Source organism: Hylobates moloch, unplaced genomic scaffold, assembly GCF_009828535.3.
Source record: "Hylobates moloch isolate HMO894 unplaced genomic scaffold, HMol_V3 SCAFFOLD_1, whole genome shotgun sequence".
Taxonomy (NCBI): domain Eukaryota; kingdom Metazoa; phylum Chordata; class Mammalia; order Primates; family Hylobatidae; genus Hylobates; species Hylobates moloch.
In genome coordinates this window covers 213221142-213241866 of record NW_026652276.1, presented here as the reverse complement: position 1 = coordinate 213241866, position 20725 = coordinate 213221142, and the positions used below count along the sequence as shown (strand labels likewise).

Here is a 20725-nt window from a genome sequence, read left to right as displayed (position 1 = left end):
GTGGGATCAAGAATTTATTGCCAAAAAGCACATAGTTAAGGGAGCACCATGGTCAGGACTCAGAAAACAGTCTGTGTGATGAGATGCAATGGGGTAGGGCATGGCCTGAACTTTTGTGTATACATACAACTCTTTGTGGAAACTCCAGCAAATGCCATGGAGCCCACCCGAGAAGAACAGATATGGTGCAGGTTTGCTGATGCTGAGTAGGAAGTAGAAAACCTGGGCTTGGTTCTCAAACTGAGCTGAGAACGAAGTAAGTTTTTCTGGAGTCCCTGAGCTCAGGCCAGGAGTCATATGTCTGCAGCAGGCAAAGGAAGGGGTTTCACCTTGGACATCCATGTATTTAAGGGTATTTCCTGGAGTCCTCTAATTCACTGCCTGGAGTGCTCCACCCCACAACACACAGCCCACCCCAAGTGTGGCGCAGCACTGCTGTACCTCTGCCCTGTGGCCTCTGTGGAGGATGGGTCGTTCCTGGGAGCTGTCCCTCCAGCCCATGAATATGTATGCGTTAGCTCTGAGTGGCAGCAGCGGCCATGAGGGGCAGATCTCCTCTCTTTTTCATCCTCGTCAGCGTGGCCTGAACTCTCTGGAGGACCCTGCTGACAGAGTCTGGATTGTTCTGCCTGGACCCTCTTGGCATTGTGGGGGAGATGAATTCCACATTATGCCACCCACGGGGCTTGTGCATTATGCCTTAGCAGTCACAGGAGTTCTGCCCTCCCCAAGAGCTCGATGACATCTTCTCTTGGTATCAGACTCCCCGTTCTCCCGACTTCAGCCACACTGGGACCCATTGTACCCTGGTTGATGCTGCTATGGCTTGGGAATGGTCTCATTCCCAAGGTGGGGTGGAAAGTGGAGTATTTTTTGCTGGGAGGGGAGACTACCGAGATGGAGCCTGCAGCTGGGCATGAGGCTTCCCATTTGTCTACATTCCTTGCTTTTATAACAGCTTCCACACTCCCCACTCCCAGCCCACCTCTGAGGCCCTAGGAGCTGAGGGGAAGCAGCTTTCCTTGGTGGCATGAATCATCTGGAGAAGATCTTCACAAGACATTGAATATTCAAGATTTCTTGCCTTCTGAAAGCCAGCATTTCTGTACCTGGGACTTAAAACATAAGAGGACTTTCAAAGATGGAAAATATAAACAGAGCCAGGCGCAGTGTCTTGCACCTATAATCCCAGCTGCTCAGGAGGCCGAGGCAGGAGGATTGCTGGAAGGCCAGGAGTTCAAGGCCAGCCTGGGCAACATAGCAAGACTTTGTCTCTAAAAAAAAAAAAGAGAGAAATTAAAAAAAAAAAAACAGGAAGTAAAGCTGATAATATGAGTTATCAGCCCCCTTTGAGAACTGAGTCAGGATTCTGAGCATTACTCCTTCCCTGGAGGTGCCCATCTGAATCCTTGTCCACCTCTTTGTCCTCAGCTATTTCCGCTTGGATGGGTAATGTGGTCACTATCCATTCAGGCTTGGCAATGAGGCATCCTGTGAGCTCCATATTATGGGCACATTGGAAAGGAAGGCAGGAATGAATAGAGCCAGGGTTTTCATCCATTCCAGGGCTGCTCCACACAGATGTGGAGACTGGCCTGCCATCCAAATGACCATCTCAAAGGCCTAACACCTGGGCCGACACTGGTTTCCACTGGGCTTGTGGATTCTTGGTGGAGATTTGTGGAACAGTGCAATGATTAAGTCCACAGGTGTTGCCCTTGGAATGTCTGAGCGTGAATCTTAAATCTCATTTACTAAATGTAGTCTCTGGTAAGTTCCTAACCTCCTTAAGATTCAGCATTCTTTACTGTCCTATGTAGGTGACAATAATATCAGATAGTTTTGTTCCAAGAGTTGAATGAGATAGGCATATAATAAGCTTAGAACCATGGCTGGCACAGAGTAAGTGCTTGTTAAATGGAGAGACTCTTGTTTTTATGACTCTGTGACAGGAGTTTCCAGACACTGGCCATGTTTAGAGTCAGGCAGGGGCTGGTATTGAGATTCTAGATGGTCCATCTGGGTTGGAGCACAGCAGCCCAGGTGAAACCAAGGGAGGCAGGGAGCAAAAGTCCAGTCCCAGGGGAGAGCACATCAGGAACCCAGGCCTGCTTGACAGGCTGGGCATGCGGAGTAGAGCTCAGGGCAAAGCATCTTGATAAATATACCTAGGTATTTTCCAGACCCAGTGCATCAAGACTAATTCCAGCCTCCTTCAGGTGGTGGGTCTCCCTCAGCCATGATGGGTCAGAACACTTTGCACACTGTGTCTGCAGGCTAAGGGCATAGCTTAGCCATGATGTCAGCGTGGCCTGGAAAGCACTTTCCTTTCTTATCTGACTAATTTTTCCTTGTCCTTCAAAACTTAGCTTGGCTGTCACATTCTTCACTGGGCTATTCCTGGCCTGCAGTTAGACATGTCTATAGTAGCTCTTGTCAGACCAGGCTGTGATGATGACTTCCTTGTCTCTCGTGCTGCCAGCAGCTTGAGAGCGTCCGATGCCTTGCCAGCCTAAACCTCACCTAATAGGTCCCTCATAATTTTTTGATGAATGAGTCCCCAGTGCCTTCATTTAATCAGAATTGGAAAAGAGAGGTACCAACACAAATAACCTATTGCTTGAGTTAATTTCAAAGTTCAAACTTAAGTAACTGAAAGACTGAAGTTCAGATAAAGGAAGCACCTCCTGCATGTCAGTAATCTATCGCTTGTATTCATTGGCTAGGGCTGCCATAACAAAATAGCACAGACTGGGGAGCTTAAACAACAGAAATTTGTTTTCTCACAGCTTTGGATGTTGGAAGTCTGGGATCACAGTGTCAGCATGGCTGGTTTTTTCTGAGGCCTCTCTCCCTGGCTTGCAGATGGCCACCTTCTCACTGTGTCCTCACATAGGCTTTCCTCTGTGTGCACGGTCCTGGTGTTTCTTTATGTGTCCTACTCGCCTCTTCTTCTAAGAGCACCAGTCAGATTGGATTAGGGCCTCCCTCTATCAGTCTCATTTTAACATAAACACCTTGATATGGTTTTGCTGTATCCCACTGAAATCTCATCTTGAATTGTAGCTCTCATAATTCCCTCATGTCATGGGAGGGACCCTGTGGGTGGTAAGTGAATCATGAAGGCAGGTCTTTCCCATGCTACTCTCATGATAGTGAATACGTTTCATGAGGTATGATGGTTTTCTAAGGGAAATTCCCCTGCACACGCTGTCTTGCCTGCTGCCACATAAGACGTGACTTTGCTCCTCATTTGCCTTCCACCATGATTGTGAGGCCTCCCCAGCCATGTGGAACTGGGAGTCTGTTAAACCTTTTTCCTTTATAGATCACACAGTCTCAGGTATGTTTTTATTAGCAGAGTGAGAATGGATTGATACACACCTCTTTGAAGAACCCATCTCTGAATACAGCCATATGCTGAAGTGCTGAAGGTTAGAGCTTCAATGTGTGAGTTTTGGGGAGACACAATTCAGCCCATTACATCACTGTCATGACTTTTGCCCTGTCCTATATTTTACATTATGTTTTTGTTTTAACTTATGATTTCAACTTGTATAACCTACTTTAACTGTCTCTTAAATAGTAGTATTATGGATCTAATGTGTTAGTCGTGTATAATATGACTAATGTACTTACAAATCAAACAGAACTCTTAAAATTATTAAAACTCCATGTCTGCATCCACACAAAATCATCTATGTGTTGCTTTGGGAACCACTGATGTATTGGCTGTAGCTTGGGTTTTGACGTTCAAAGACCTGAATTCAAGGCCGAGACCTATCCTCCACTGGCTGATGGCCTTGGACAAGTCAATCAGCTTCTTTGAGTCTCAGTTTTCTCATCTGTAAAATGAAGATAATCATGATAATCTTCCATTGCAGAGCTCAAATAACACAAGAGACACATCTAGTAACGTTCAGATTGTTATTTTTTTCTTCACATGAACTGAAGACCTAAATATTCCTGAAAGATGTGAATTAATGGCATTAAATACCAATGAGTTAGTCCAGGGGTTAACAGACTTTTTCTGTAAGGGGTCAGATAGTGAAGAGTGTAGGGTTTGTGGACCATATCATCTCTGTTGCCATTATTCAACTTTGCTGTTGTTACATAAAAGCAGCCATATATAGCATGTAAACAAATGGGGATGGCTATCTGCCAATAAAACTTCGTTCACAAAAACAGGTGAACAGCAGTAGTTTTGCAATCTCTGAGTCAGTCCTACAATGAAAATGTGTTAGATGATGACCCTGGCATTGGAGATGGTGGAGTTACTGTGTACAGGTCACTCACAGAAGTGTGGGGAGAAAATTCCTCAGCCTATTAGAATGGACCCCAGTGCCACATATCCACCTGCTGCCTGACATCTCCACTTGGACATCTGGTAGATATCTTTACTTAACATGTCTAAAGCCAAATTCCTTATCGACCCTCCCAACAATCATCACCTGTAGTCTTCTGTATCTCGGATGATAGGGAGGATGGCAGATGATGGCAACTATGCCATTCAAGCTAAAAACCTTAGAGTCATCTTTGACTCCTTTCTTTATCCCTTACCCCACATCTAGTATGTCAGGAAATTCTACAGACTCTACAAAATATTTCCAGAATATGGCTACTTCCCACCACTTCATTGTTACTCACCTGGGTTGAATCCCCATGGTCTCTTGCCTGAATATTTGCAATAGCCCTCCAACTACTCTCTGTTTCCACCTTTGTCTTTCCAATCTTTTCTCCATGCAGCAGTTAATCTTCAAAAGTTTGAGTTAGATAGTGTCAGTCCTCTGTTCAAATCCTTTCAATGACCAAAGTGCCTATGAAGTACCACAGGGCCTTATATGCTCTGTCCTCATGAGATGTCCAAGCTCATCAACTGCCGCTCTTCCCTCTCCCCTACTCTGCAGGTCCAGGGCAGGAGAGAGTGCTCTGGACACAGAGATGTCCTCTGTGATCCTCCTGCAATATGGCAGGCTCCTGCTTCGGGATCTTTGTCCTGGTTGTTCCCCTTTGCCTGGAATTCTATCCAGGTATCTGCCTCCCCTAAGTACCACAGGTAAAACTCTAGATTGCCTTCCACCCAGACTCATAAACTCCCAATCCCCTCTCCTGGCTCTATTTTTATCCTTAGCACTTAGTCTCTTCTTATTTGCTATATGATTCTTAATAATTGCTCTGTATTATATGTCTTCTTCATTTAAAATGTAAACTCCATACGAATATAATTTTTTGTTTTTTAGTCTTTTTGGTTTGCTTGTATATTACAGACCCCTAGAACAGCACTGACACCTAATAAATACTCAATACACATTTGTTGAATGGGTGACTGAATGGATCTGGGCTCAAGAGAGCTGTGGTTTCAATTTTGCTGCTCTGGCTGCTCCTATAACTGAAGACTAAAATCTACCATGAAACATACTAGCATCTGTATTCCCAGATCTTAGTGGAAGGGCATCCTAAACATATGGGAGAGTGGCAATCTGGATGATAATCCAAGAGGCTTATATTGGATTGAAGGACACATTTTCTAACAGGGATCACTGTGTAAAAAACTGGTGGTAGAAAATGTGTGCTTTATGCTGTCCATTCTTACATACCAGCCTCTCTCTTCTCTGATCTTTTTGGGATCTCAGCAGGGCAGTGGCATAAACGACCTTTTGGTCCTGGTGTTGTGTTCAATACAATGACAGGTGATACGGTTTGGCTGTGTCCCCACCCAAATCTCATCTTGAATTGTAGCTCCCATAATTCCTATGTGTTGTGGAAGGGACCTGGTGAAAGATAATTGAATCATGGGGGTGTTTTCCCCCATACTGTTCTCATGTAGTGAATAAGTCTCACAAGATCTGATGGTTTTATATTTGCTTGGCTCTCATTCTGTCTTTCCTGCCGCTATGTAAGATGTGATTGTGAGGCCTTCCCGGCCACCTAGAACTCTGAGTCCATTAAACCTCTTTTTCTTTATAAATTACCCAGTCTCAGGTATGTTTTTATCAGCAGCATGAAAACAGGCTAATACAACAGGTGAAGAGATGAGCACAGAGATGAGCAACTGAATCAGGAGGCTTGTGAGAACTTTCCAAGTTAACAGAATGGGTGTTCATGGACCCCTCCTACCATCAGGGACATCTCATCATTCTCGGCATAAGGCCCAAGCTCCTGGCATGGCCCCTTGGCCCCTTCCTGTGACTCCTCTCCACCTCTGCAAGCTCATTTTGTGACCCTGGCCCCTGGCTCTCCGTGCACCAGCAAACAGGCCTCCGTTCTGTCCCTGAGCCCAGCTCCTTCCTGCTGCAGAACTTGCACGCTCACTGTTTCCTCTGCTGTGGAAACTCTCTGGCTTTTCCTGTGGCTGGTTCCTCCTCATGCCTTGGTTTTTGCTCAGATGTCGCATCCTCAGAGAGGCCTTCACTGGCCACCCTACATAAATATCCCTCACCCTGGAATCTTGACTTCTTCCTATTAAGTCTTTTTGTTTACTCCTTTCTGCTGCCCACCACAGTATGAAAATTACCTGTTTATTTCCCATCCCTATGCATTAGCATATAAGTTCCTGGAGGGCAGGGGCCTTGTCTCTCTTGTGTCTAGCAGGTAGATGAAGACCTCACCCAGAGAAAGGGCCAGGTATATTCTTGTAGAGTTAATATGAGTGAATGAGCTTTGGACTTCATCTGTTTGTGATGAAGAGCAGCCCTTCTTTGAGAGCACTCTGATTTTGGTGAGGCTGAGACCTCCTGCCTGGAGATGATGCCTGAAGACTTAAATAGAGATGGCAGGATTCTGAGTTTTGTTAAGAACCAGATAACTTTGATTCAGTCAGCAACCCGGCAAGCTCTAGGGTGTTACCTCTGCCCCTGAGGAATGTTCCCCTTTACCATTTGGTGGGCAGGGGCTGCTCTCTCTTCTAAACATTCTTTCATCCCTTCTTGTCCCTAGTTTCTTTGTGGATGGAGATGCTGGTCTCTGCCACCTCCAGCCTCCCTCTGATTTACCTGATACCACACTGGGTGACACAGAGTGCAGGAAAGAGGCATTTGACAGTCAGGGGAAATATTTTGCATCATATTTTAGTAGTCATGAAACAGTTAATGAATCCATAGTTAAAGAAGTATCCAGAGAGATCAACTAACTTTGACTCCCCACCGCTGTTTGAAACTTTCCTTGGGGCCGAGTGTGGTGGCTTACGCCTGCAATCCCAGCACTTTGGGAGGCCGACGCGGGCAGGTCACCTGAGGTCAGGAGTTCGAGACCAGCCTGGCCAATGGGGTGAAACCGATCTCTACTAAAAAGACAAAAAATTAGCTGAGACTGGTGGCATGCACCTGTAATCCTAACTACTCGGGAGGCTGAGGCAGGAGAATTGCTTGAACCTGGGAGGTGGAGGTTGCAGTGAGCTCAGATCACGCCACTGCACTCCAGCCTATGTGACCTAGTGAGACTCTGACTCAAAAACTAATAAATAAACTCTCCTGGGTTCCAGTGTTCCTCATTCCATATGCTGAAATAGGCCAGCTCTTGGCATGTGGTAGGATGAATGGATGGCAGAGAGGATAAATGGATGGCCAGCTCTCGACATGCAGGGTAAGGATTATATGACTAATGGAGGTAGAGAATGGAGTGTGTGTGTGTGTACACATGTGCATATCTCTGCACACAAATGCTACATATTTTCTGGTTCTGTCACCCATTCCCTCAGCACCTTATTCATTCAGTATTCAACAAGTGTTTACTGAGCACCTGCTCTGAGCCAAGCATTCTTCTAGGTTACCAGGAATTCCATGGGGAACAATACCGGCAAAGTCCTTATCCTTATAGGCCTTGCATTCTGGGCAGAGAGACAGTGAATGAGAGAATGAGTGAATGGCTTAGATCGGGTAATAGTGAACAGAGTGAAAAATTAAACTGACTCAGGAGGAATAAGGTGATGGCCAGAAAAGTGGAGGGGAGTGCTCTTTTAAAGACGGTTACCAGGGAAATTCTCCAAGGAGGGAACTTTTGAGCAAAAGGCAGAAGAGAGTGAAGTGGTGCAAGAGGACCGTCTGGGGAGAAGCGGTCCAGGCAGAGGGAACAGCAAGCATAGAGGCTAGAGACGGGCATGTGACATGTGTTTTTGAGGGCACCAGACAGGCTGCCAGGAGGGGAGAAGGTGGAAAGTGGGGAGTGAGGCAGCTGAAGACAGAGGCCAGCTCAGATCACTCCAGCCTCTGTGTGCACCTGTGAAATGGGGATTTAGTAAACAGTATAGATATCCTGGAGTGAGCGAGGGTTCAGTGAGATGTTCCATGTAAAAGAGCTTGGCTCAGAAAGAACATTCAGCAAACGTTAGCTATTGGATTATTTGCAAATTACGTAGTTCTGTAGCCTGGATATGGTTTCTCTTATCACAGACGTGTGGGTCCCTCTGTGACCTCATGCAGCAAGTGCCATGTTCCGTGTACACTTCTGCTTGGAGTGTGTGAGTGTGCACTGTGGGGTGTCAGTGTCATTTTGTCATGATTTAACTGTCTCTTTCAGAGCCATGTTACATTTCTCTCTGTCTCTTTTCTTTCTTCTGCATGATTCTGGATATCTCTCGGCTGTGTGTGCACATGCACACCCACCCCTTCCCCTGTGTCTGTCCCTGTCTGGGTGTCTCTGTTAGCCTCCTTCTTGCTTTGTGTGTGTATGCATGTGTATGAGTGTGGTGTGTATTTACTAAAATTCCAGTAACCCCAAGGGAATGTCTATACACACTGACACCAGTGTGATAAAAACCTGCCAAGCCAATGGGAGGGAGGTGAGAGGAAATGTCAGTGAGTCAGATAAATGAGAAGATGAGGTGGCAGAGCTGGGACCATCCTTGTTCTTGGGTGCCCTGGAGTGACCCCTACCAGGGGAGAAGCGGCTGTCCCCCAGACAAGGCGAGTATCTTCTTTGATAGGCCCAGAGGAAGTGGCAGATTTCTCAGTGAATTTCAATGTATCTGCCTCTCCACACACCAGCCTTTTCCTCCCTGGAAGCCAGAAGCCTCAAACACACATTTCTGCTTTGGGGATCTGTTTCAGCCACGTTTGGACCAAAGCCATCTTTTATGGTGTCCTTTGTTTTACTGACTCCTGTTCACAGTGGGTCTGCTTCCAGGTGCTGGCGGACTGTTGCAGCCTGTCCTCCTGAGCAGCTGGTGCTCAAGTCCTTGCTATAAAGCAGGATGCGGATGCCTGTGGGGCCTGAGGAGGTGGGCCTGGAGGTGAGTCCCCTGCCCGTAGGCATTGCCCGGGATAGCAGCCTTGCCTGGCTCCTTCCAGCATAAACCAGTAGTGAAGTCGCGAGGGCTACCTTGCTTTATAGCATATTACTCAGGCCTGATTCATTCATTCATTTAGGAAACAGAGATCAACCTGGGCACATAGAGAGACCCTATCTCTAAAAAAAAAAAAAAAATTTTAATTAGCTGAGCACTGTGGCTCATACTTGTAATCCCAGCACTTTGAGAGGCCAAGGTAGAAGGATTGGTTGAGGGCAGGCATTTGAGACCAGCCTGGGCAATATGGCAAAACCCCATCTCTACAAAAAATTTAAAAATTAGCTGGGTGTAGTGGTGTCAACCTGTACTCCCAGCTACTCAGGAGGCTGTGGCAGGGGGATCACTTGAGCCTGGGAGGTTGAGGCTGCCGTGAGCCATGGTCACACCACTGCCCTCCAGCCTGGGCAACAGAGGGAGATGACTTCTCTAAAAAAACAAATAAAAATAAATTTTTTAAAAGAAACATTCCCTAAGCTCCCACCTACTATGTGCCAAGCACCACCAGTCAAGGCATTGGGAATACAACCATGGAGAAACAGTGACATGTCCCTATGATTTTAGCAAAAGGAAGCAGCAAAGAAGGAACCAACCTAAGAAATAAATCAGAGACTAGGTTAGCAGGTGATAAATACTCCAGAAAAAGGAAATCAAGTGGATTAAGTGGAGTCAGGATCCTTGTGGGGGTGAAAGGGTTGCATTTTAAAATAGAGTGGCCAGACAGGCATACAAGAGGAGAAGGGGAGTCCTGTCCATGCTGTCCTGTCCCTTTCCTTCTATTTATTTGCAAGTTCTTTGTTTGGTATTGTGAAATTGAAAGATGGTGAAGCCAGCCTCTCTGGAGGGAAGAGGTGAGAGGAGGCATCGTGATTGTTTTTTACCACCCTGAGAGCTTCAGAAGGAGCCGTAGTTCAACGGGGAGGTGGTATCATGGTCTAAGAAAGGGCGACATCGCTTGAGGCTTGGGAACCCTAAGTGGATGGTACCTCCACCAGGGACCCCCTGTGTGATGAAGGAGTCATTACCGTTTCTTTGCACCTCAGTGTCTGTCCCTGTCCCCACCCTGCCTCCCAGGATGTTCTGAGGGAAGTGATGTGAAGTCTGACAGTCTTGGAGGTCTATAGACATTGATTTGATAGAAGATGCTGTTGTGGAGATACTGTCTGCAGCCAAAGGTGCTGGGCTCCTGTGAAGATGATTCCTGCTCTCAGCACTGGGTCTGCAGGCATGTCTCACGTGAGGTGCACTGGATGGTGATGCAGCCGTCTCTCTGCCAGCCTCTCTGCCCCTGCGGGGGCCAAGCTGTACACTCCAGTTAGTGTTTGGATGGCTGACACGGTGACAAGCCCATGTGGACGTTTGCTCCTGGCACCCAGGCTGGCCTATGTCTAATAGCTCCTGGGAGAGCAAACTTGAAGCATAGGGCTGAGGAATGAGTGACAGGAAATGGAGCCACCTCAGACATTCACAAAAACAGAAAAGCTGTCTCAGTGTTTCACCCCATTTCACTCAGGTGGGAGCCTTCTCATTTGTCTGGAACAGATTCTGAAGGTTCCAGAATGTCATTACTGAGATATTCCCACTTCCCACTTCATTCTCAATCAAGGCAGGATGTCTCCATTTTACCACGGCACAACTGGAGGAACCAGAGGGGAAGTGACTTCCCTCCCTAGTTTCCTACAGTCAGTAGGTGCTGAATTGCCCACTGTATCCTAAAACCTTAGACCTGGAAAATGCTGCTGGCTTATCCGGTGCAACATACTCCTACTGCACTTTCCTCCTGCGATCAGTGTGGAAACTGAAGCACAGAGGAGGGAGCAGGTCCTCCAGAGTCACCAGCAGTTTGGGGGAGGAGCTGAGCTTGAATATAGGGCTCAGCTCCTTCTGCAATGCCTTCCCCAGCCCCCTCTTCCAACGAGGAACAGGGAGCTCTCTGTGAGAGCAAGAAATACTATCCATCGTCTTGACTTTCCAGTAAAAAGTGGTGTGTCCCACTCTGGGGTGTCAGAACCAGCCATAGAAGGCAGAAGGACTCTCTGGGGAAGGGGTGGTGGAGCAGTGCAGATGTGATCAGAACTCAGAACCTGCCTCAGCCCCATGAAGGAGGGCCCTTGGTTTACTTCTCCTTTGTTGTAGCCTGACACAAGGTGGGACAAGCGCCCCTTTGCAACCTCTAGGGCATCCCGGGGTACATGGAGCCCTGGGTGGCACCAGCCCCACCTCACAGAGGGAGTAGGCAGGGCAGCAGCCCACCACCCCCACTGTTCTTTTCCAACAGACGTGTTTCTACATGGTCACTGGTATAGGCAAAAGTCTCTGACATCTGAGTATGATCACCACAGTGGCCTGGCGTCTCTCAGGCAGACCATGGGGGTGACCAGAAAGTATAAGCATGTGCAGGACGGAGGCTACAGGGGCGGGTCATGAACAGACCATGGACTTGGCTTTTCATACCTGTCCTTAGTACTCACCAGCTGTGCCACCCGGAGCAACTCACTCAAGCAGTTCATGCTTTGGTTTCTTATGTAGAAAATGAAAGTGATGGTAACTCTCTTTCAGCGCTTTTAGGATTGAAGTTAATATATGAAAGTGCCTAGCACGTAGTAGGCTTTTAGTAAGTTGTGGTTGCCATCATCATTATCATTATTCTTATTACTATTAGAAAATGTATTGTTAATCCTAGCGCTTTAGGAGACCAAGGCGGGCAGATTGCCTGAGCTCAGGAGTTCAAGACCAGCCTGGACAACATGGTGAAACCCCATCTTTACTAAAAATACAAAAAGTTAGCCAGGCCTCATTGTGCATGCCTATAGTCTCGGCTACCTGGAAGGCTGAGGCATGAGAATCACTTGAACCCAGGTGGCAGAGGTTGCCGTGAGCCGAGATCATGCTACTTCACCCCAGCTTAGGTGACAGAGTGAGACTCTATGTCCAAAAACAAACAAACAAACAAACAACAACAAAAAAAACGTTGTTAGGGGCAGGGAAGCATGGACAAACCACTTCTTGGTGGCTAAAGGCCACTTGAGCTCCAGGCACCAGCTACCCAGGATTCTGTGCTTCCCCTATCCATCATCTCAAAGCCCCTGGAAAGTACTCAGGCAGAGACTCCCTTCATAGTAAGGAGCACTGCCTTCCAGGGGATGGAGGGCCCAGGAGGCTGTGGTCTCCCACTCTAATCAGAGAGAGCTATGTTGCCTCTGGATTTTTCTCTGTAACTCTGCTTCCACTCCGGGGAAGGAGTCTGAATCCATTTGAATCCAACCTCATTGGATATATGAAGTTATCACAGATTGGGCAGCTGAAGAAACTTTTAGTCCCTCATCTTCCAGGACTTCTAGAGCAGAGAGAAAACTGGCTCATTTTCCTTCTCTCTGCCCCAGAATAGAGAAGAAGAGCTATGATGTGGAGGGTAGAGCAGGGGTGGGTGAGGGAGGATGTGGAGCAGGAGGAAAGCTGAGGAAACCCAAGGGCCAGTGGTTAAGGAAAGCACTGGCAGGTCTCTAATCCTGAAATCCATTAAGCATCTGTCTCCGGCAATTGCCCTGATAGTCGTCGCACCTTCTCCTAACTTAGCGCTGGTGTCCTGGTACTTTCGGGGCACTCTAAGTGCCATTTTTAAAGACAACCACCTATAATCGTCCACTTAGCAGCACATGAGGAGACTCCACAGGGTGGACAGACAGGACCAGGGCTGCTTCTCTACTAGATTCCAGCTCCTGTCCCACCATGTCTGTTTAGTAAGCGCCCACTGCATGCCCCACACAGAGCCAGTCCCTGTACACAATCAGAGAAGGGCCGAGGGAAGGCCCTGTTCTGGAAGCTCTGCAGTGGTGAAGTGAGAGCAAACTCCAGCTTGAAGGGTGTTAAAAAGAGTGTGGTCCTACTGTGGGAATTGCTCCAGAAACCCAACTTTCTCATGGAGTTAGGGATCAGGGAAGAAAAAGATGTCAGTTTGAAGGGCACATTCTCCTTACGCTTTTGACTGAGGTCATTACAAGGACTCTGGTCTGGAGGCTGGAGTCTTTGGGGTCTTTCTTAAGACTACCACTGATCCTCACTTGTGGGTGGGGGTGGGGCGTGGGCCTTGACCACCTCACCCCTCTCAACAGGCCAGGTGTTGGTAGAAGTTGACTCACACTGTTCCAACCCACTCCCCTGTCCCCTAGGGATGGTATCCTAATGGAAATGGTTAAATTCCATGAGCACTGATTGACTTGCTCTTGAGTTCTGTGGAAAACAGAACAGAAATGTTGATACTTAAGTAAATTTTACACTCTGTTTGAATATCAGTGGGACGTTTTCAAAAGTAAATAGATGCACATTAATTTATGCCCTTGTTCAAGATGACTAGCTAGCATTAATGATGTCATGTGACTTTACTAAATGCAATATAGGTATAAAAAGGTAAATTACAAATGGCATTTATTTACATACCTCATATGAGTCTTTCAAGTGCATTTCAGATATTGCAAGCAGACAATGGGGACATCAATTTGAAACTGACTCAGAGATGTATGCGATGGTTTTGAAGGGAGGCACAATGGCAGAGAGGAGATTATCTGAATACTTATTGAGACAAAAAGTCCAGAAAAACAATGAAGAGGTGGAGGAACAGGTAGAGAATATATCCTTCTCCAAAAGGATTCCAGCTGGTGCAGAAGGCTATCCAGTTACAAGCTGGATGGCTTGAAGTTGGGTCAGGGCTAGAATCACAGCTCTGCTTCTGGATTCTGGCTCTGCCACTTGACTTTGGACAAGTTATTTAATCTCTGGGTATTTCAGTTTCTTCATTGGCAAAATGGGAATATCCTAGTGCCCATTGGCTGGGTGGTTACAATGAATAAATAAGAAAAGTGCACATAAAATTCTTAGTGCATTGCCTGGCACATAATGACAACTCAATGAGGCTTAGCTTTCATCTCTATGATTTTCAGTATGCTGGTGACTATTATAAGAATGTCTATGTTTTATTGAAAAAAATCCACCTATGCCAGGTGTGGTGGCTCACACCTATAATCCCAGCACTTTGGGAGGCTGAGGTGGGCAGATCATCTGAGGTCAGGAGTTAGAGACCAGCCTGGCCAACACGGTGAAACTCCGTCTCTACTAAAAATTCAAAAATTAGCCAGGCATGGCGGTGTGTGCCTGTAGTCCCAGCTACTAGGGAGACTGAGGCAGGAGAATTGCTTGAACCTGGAAGGGGGAGATTTCAGAAAATAAAAGAAAGAGAGAAATCCACCTGTAATATTTTTCTTCCAGCATTCATAAACTCACTCCTGTATCCTCTGGAGCGTGTTAGGTGTTTTTGGTGCCAAGAGTGACCGAGAGCAGACAAGGAGGCCTCCCTCGGCCCCACTCCTGGTTGGCTCTGGGCTCATAGTCTGAGTCCACAGGTTCCAAGGCCACTTGGGTGTTCTACTGGATAGAGGTGCCCAACCCCCTTCCCTGAGACATGGCCTTTGGCTAGGGCCACTACTCACACCTGAGATCACCTTCAGCAGGAGAGCAAGGCCCTCTGTAGAAAGTCCTATTCCCTCAAAACCCCTTTTAATCCACAGGCTGGGAGATAAATGTTCACTCTCATTAAAGTGTGAGGGCCTCAAGAGACAAATGATATTCACGTGAAGCATGACATGTGTAGGAGACCTCCTGCCAGTCCTTGCCTTGGTACAGATTTAATCATCAGTTAGTTAGTCCAGCATTTCCCAAACTTCATTTCTTAGAACCAAAATTCTGCAGGATTTTTTTTTAAACAAAAGCTTTCTTTAGCCAAATATGTTTGAGAAAATCTGAGTTAGGCAGATGTATAGGTATATAGAGATTTTTAGAGATAGGGTCTCACTCTGCCACCCAGGCTGGAGTGCTCTGGTGCCATCATAGCTCGCTGTAACCTTGAAGTCCTAAGCTCAAATGATCCTCGCACCTCAGCCTCTGGAGTAGCTGGGACAACAGGTGCCCTTTCTCTCTAAGCTAAATTTTTAAGAATTTTGTGTGGAGATGAAGTCTTGCTGTGTTGTACATGCTGGGCTCCTCCTGGGCTTAAGTGATCCTCCTGCCTTGGCCTCCCACAGCACCGGGATTACAGGCATGAGCTACTGTGCCCAGCCCTTGAGTTAAGTGGATATCTTGACTATAGCATTTTATAGTGCATTTAATATACTAATGGGTATTATGAATCTCTGAGCTATGAGTGAGATGACAAATGTAGGAAGTAATATCTCTCAAAAGTCATTTGGCCACAGAACTCATGTTACCAGGAGCACCTAGAGTGATTGGTGCATTGTGGAACCTTCACTAGGAAAGACTTAACTATCTTTTCGCAGCTCTCCTGGTTTCCTCTACCTTTTCCTTGGCAGTCTCTCTGGCTGTAGGCCTGACCCCAGTTACTCTTTTTTGTGTGTGCTGTTCTGTCATGAGCACAGGCTGAGTTCTTCTTGGTCTTCATTCTTGTGATTTGGGGAAAGGAGGGTTCTCTTCATCAATCAGATTCTCAAGGTTACCCCTTGAAGTCTGGGCAGCTGTTGCCTTTGAGTCTAACTGATGTTTGGCTTGCTCATGCACACACAGATGCCCAGGATCATATCTCTCCATCCTAGGTCTGCAGAGCCTTCCTCACCTCTGAGCTTAGTCCATGCTCTCAGTCTCTAATTCACTGTTCTTTTCCAAAAGGCATGCATTTTGTTACTATTATTAAAAGTCTGCCTCCTACTGCTGCCAGTTACATAGTTCTCAATGGGAATTCATGTATCACTTTGCATCTTCTCAGATGTTCTTAATTTAGGAGCCATTGTTTATTGTCAAATATTTATTACTCTGTCTTCCACAATTAAAGCTGAATGCTAGCTGGGCACGGTGGCTCATGCCTGTAATCCTAGCATTCTCGGAGGCCGAGGCCAGTGAATTGCTTGAACCCAAGAGTTCAAGGCCAGCCTGGGCAATGTGGCAAAACCTTGTCTCTACAAAAATTAGCTGGGTATGGTGGTGAGAGCCTGTAGGTCCCAGTTACTTGGGGGGCTGAGGTGGGAGGATCACTTTAGCCCAGGAGATCGAGGCTGCAGTGAGCTGTGATGGTGCCACTGCACTCCAGCCTGGGTAACAGAGCAAAACCCTATCTCAAAAAATAAATAAAATGAAGTTGAATGCTGAAGACCCAATATCCCCAACTTCACAATAATCTAGGGGAGGCTATTTATTTACTGTTTTGCTCCAGAATACCAGAGACCAAACTCTAAAACACTGAGCTGCCTTTTGCCTCTTTAGTGTTATGCATTTTGATGCCAAGGGCTGCTAAGAAGGAACACTCTCCGATGAAGCAAGGGGAGAAACTATTAGAACTACTGCTTCTTTTCTTTTTTTTTTTTCTAGAGACAAGGTCTGGCTCTATAACCCAGGCTGTAAGGCTGGAGTGCAGTGGTGCAATCGTGGCTCACTGTAACTTCTGCCTCCCAGATTCAAGCCATCCTTCCACCTCAGCCACCCAAGTAGCTGAGACTACAGGTGTGCATCAAGGCATACAGGGTAGTCTCAGGGCATCATCATGCCCAACTAATTTTTGTATTTTTTGTAGAGATGGGGTTTCTCCATGTTGCCCAGGCTGGCCTCAAACTCGTGAGCTCAAGCGATCCACCTGCCTTGGTCTCCCAAAGTGCTGGGATTGCAGGCATGAGCCATTGTACCTGGCCTATAATTTTTTTAAAAAAAATTTTATTTGAAACAAGAAATCTGGTTTTACTTGTGTTTAATATTGAGTTGATGCTAGCTAGTGTCTGCCTCCCTTGGTCTATGCATCAGTCATTCGTGCATTAGAGAGGCACAGAGATGCTGGGAACCCTACATCTTGGAGGGCTAGACACTGGCATCCTCACTGGCTGAGTCAGTTTCAACATACTACAACAAATTTGCAATTTATGCGTGACAGATATTATCAATGTTATAAAAACAATCCTTTAAATAAAATATTTATAATACTTTGCAATGATGTACAAGTGACCGTGGAAATTTTTTGTACAACACAGAGGTCTGCTGCTTATGGAAACATAATTAATCATTTTTCTTTTGAAAGAACCAAAATGTTCCACATTTGCTGACCTTTTCAGTTCCGACAAGCAGCTGTCAGAGTATGCCACTTTGTTGGTAACTTTGAAAACATAAACACTTAATCTTTCCCTCCAATATAAAGGTAATACATTCACAATGGGTAAGAAAGTAACGACTTTCAGACGGATTTATGGCATGGGGAGATCATTTGGGGAGAAAAAAAATGTTTGGAAATATTTTTATCATTATGTGATTTTGTTGCCGATAATGAGTAAATGTGACACTTTAAAAATTCATATCTTAAAACTTTTAAAACTTGGAAACAGAATCTTCTACCTGCTTAAAAATATTCCAAATGAAGAGTTTCAGAGAATTTTGACCCCTTTGTTAAAAAATACAAAAATTCAGCACCCTCCGATTAGTTCCAAGAGCTGATTGACATCAGAGAAGATGGAAATCTACTAGCTGAATTTCAACAACAGTCTTCACATAATTGGTGTATGAGACTGAAAAAAAAATCTTGATTTATTCAGCACAGCCAACAATGCACTTTTTTGCATCTCTGTGTCTATGTGAGGTATCCTTTTCCATTATGACAGCCATTAAAACAAAGTATGGAAATAAATTGAACCTTAGACCTTAGAGCCTTGTATCACTAAGTGCTAAACGAATGTATTAAACAATAAAATCAATTCTAGCACATCACTCTTACCATTATAATAATTTTCTTGGGGATAGTAAAATGTTTTGTATCACTCATTTATAAAATCAGATACAAATTAAGATGCTATTTTATCTTTATCTCACTTCATTTCCTGATTTTCTAAAGGTTTGATAGTGCTATGATGCTAATGAGAAGAACATATATATTATTTATTAATAAATTATCTATAAATAAATATATGTGCATTGTAGGTGATGCTCAAAGAATTTTTTACTATGAAGTGTGCAGTAAAAATCAGTTACAGACCTCTGGCTATTGGAGTATGTAAACTTGCAGCTTCTTTATAAATTAACTTTACCTCAATTGCTGAATTTCACTTTTCTGTTACCTTCTAAAACAATCTCCTTTGTACCAAGAGTTTGTTGTGTAAACTCAGTTCAAAGTCTGTAGAACCCACGGTGCAAAGGAGTAGGTAAAGTGGGTGTGGTCAGTTTCTATTTCTTGGTAATTTACCCAATGCCTTCTAGACTTTTCTGTTCTTTTCCTGAAGAACAGATGGAAGATTCTGAGAGTCACTATAGGAATTTGAGATGGTGCTGACAGATATGAAATCCCCAGACAGGCAAACAGCATTATCAAGGCTATGGCCACTAATGCTGGCAGGGAAGATTCTTGTATAAATATGGCCAGAATGACTGTGGAGCTTGACAGCAGTTTTCACGGATATGAATCTGTCAGTATAGGGTTTGTCTTTTCTCATTATGTCTCCCATTTCTCATTCATTTCTCCCTTCTTCTCATTTAATTTCCATTCTTTCCTTTATCCCCTCCACTATTTTTGGTGTTTCTCCCACCTTCTTCCTTATTTTTATCTCAATCTCTCAATCTCTTGTCTCATTCTTTTTCTCCATGTTCACCTTCCGTTCTCCCAGCCTCTGAGGAGGGAGGGGGAGCTGGAATACGGTCAAGCCAGTGTTTTTCAAACTGCTGGTCATGATACATTAGTGGGTCAAGAAATCAATTTAGTGGGTCATGAAATCAATTTAAAGGGTCATGACCAGAATTTTTTTTTAATGGAATAGAATAAAGTCAAATAGAATAATGGCCATCAAACATAGTAGGGATAACTACTATTTGTGAAACTATACATGGGCATGTATGTATGCCCTGAATTGCAATGTAAAACATATCTTTTCCATGTGTCATGGTCAAAATGAAAGTCACTAACCTAGGGAAGAATGCCTTGTGTAAACTGGCAATATGTTGACTTCAGCTTTGGGCGTCTGGCTCCCATCTCAAGCCATGCTAATGTCATCATCTCTCCCTCCACTAGTTTTAAAGTGATTTCTCAATCTCAACAACTTGCCTTCTACAGTTATTTGTTGACAGTTTACTGCAGGTGGCAGTGGAGTAGCAGGTGAAGGATTAAACATAGAGTAAAGCTAACTGGATTCAAGTTCTTGACTTGTGAGACCTTGACTTCCAAGTCTCAATTTTCTCTCTTTTTTTCTTCACTGAGACAGAATCTCACGCTGTCGCCCAGACTGAGTGCAGTGGTATGATTATGGCCCACTGCAGCCTTAACCCCACTGGGCTCAAGCAACCCTCCCACCTCAGCCTCCCAAGTAGCTGAGAACTACAGGTGCATAGCACCATGCCTGGCTATTTTTTGTTTTAAATTTTTGGTAGAAATAGGGTCCCACTATGTTGCCCAGGCTGGTCTCAAACTCCTGAACTCAAGTGATCCTTCCACCTTGGCATCCCAAAGTGTGTGAGCCACCATTCCCAGCCTTAATTTTCTCATGTGTAGAGCAGATCAATTCTTTCCAACCTGTCACTATGTTAAGGCACACATGGAAAATGAATGTATTTGTGCGGCTAGCCCAAGTGATGGAAGTCCTCTAATGACCAGAGGGAATGAGGTATTTTCCAGCTGCCCCAATGGCTGAAAGTTTCACTTTGGTGGCACACCTTGGCCCATCACAGTGTGCACCACTCATCAGTCAGGAAGCACTTTCCAGATGACCACAATGGACTCTGTAGGTCTAGAAATCTTTGTCCCTGTAACTTTGTGCATATGTCTTCATGCTGGAACATCCAGAGATGCACAAGACAAGCTCTGTACCCTCTGGGAGCTTACTATTCAGTCACTGTTGTCACCACCTGCAGTTTGCAAGAGATACAATGTGGTACAGAGCCAGCTGAGTCACAATCAACCTTCCTTTGCAGTGGCCTCTCCTTGCCTGAAGCCCTGACATGTGAAAGTTTCTTTTCTCTCCTTGGAAGCTGAACGCAACCCCTGAATTGCCTTGCAATCTTGATATTTCTTCATTATAGACATAAACCTCAGGCAAATCAAGATGAGAGGGACAGACTCCAATGGTTCTCCAAATACCAGATTCTGCTGCATTCACCGTGTGCACCGAAGGGGAAAAAACTAATTACTACCTTTCTAAAGAGCTGAGCATGGGTGGATATGCCCTTGATAGTGGCCAGCAGATATGCTTCTTGCAAACCATTCTCCCCATGCAGCCGCTGGCAAGTCTCTCTCCCAGGGCCTTCGCTGCCCTGAGGACCCCTGCCTCGGGCCATTAGTGAAGAGGCTGGTCATTATTAACTAGTTGGCATTGACTGATGACATGAAGGCTTTTTGTGGCCACGCATGGACTGGTGTAGGCACTTAGTTGACCCTTGGAATTTGGAGTTTATTCTGCCATGAAAACAAAGAAATAAAGAAATGAA

At 45.4% G+C, this 20725-nt stretch overlaps 1 protein-coding gene across 3 annotated transcripts in view; it reads left to right on the top strand.

Annotated features, from left to right (window-relative positions):
- PLXNA4 (plexin A4) overlaps nt 1–20725 on the top strand; it is a 527428-nt gene that overhangs the window by 352850 nt on the left and 153853 nt on the right. The window lies entirely within an intron of this gene.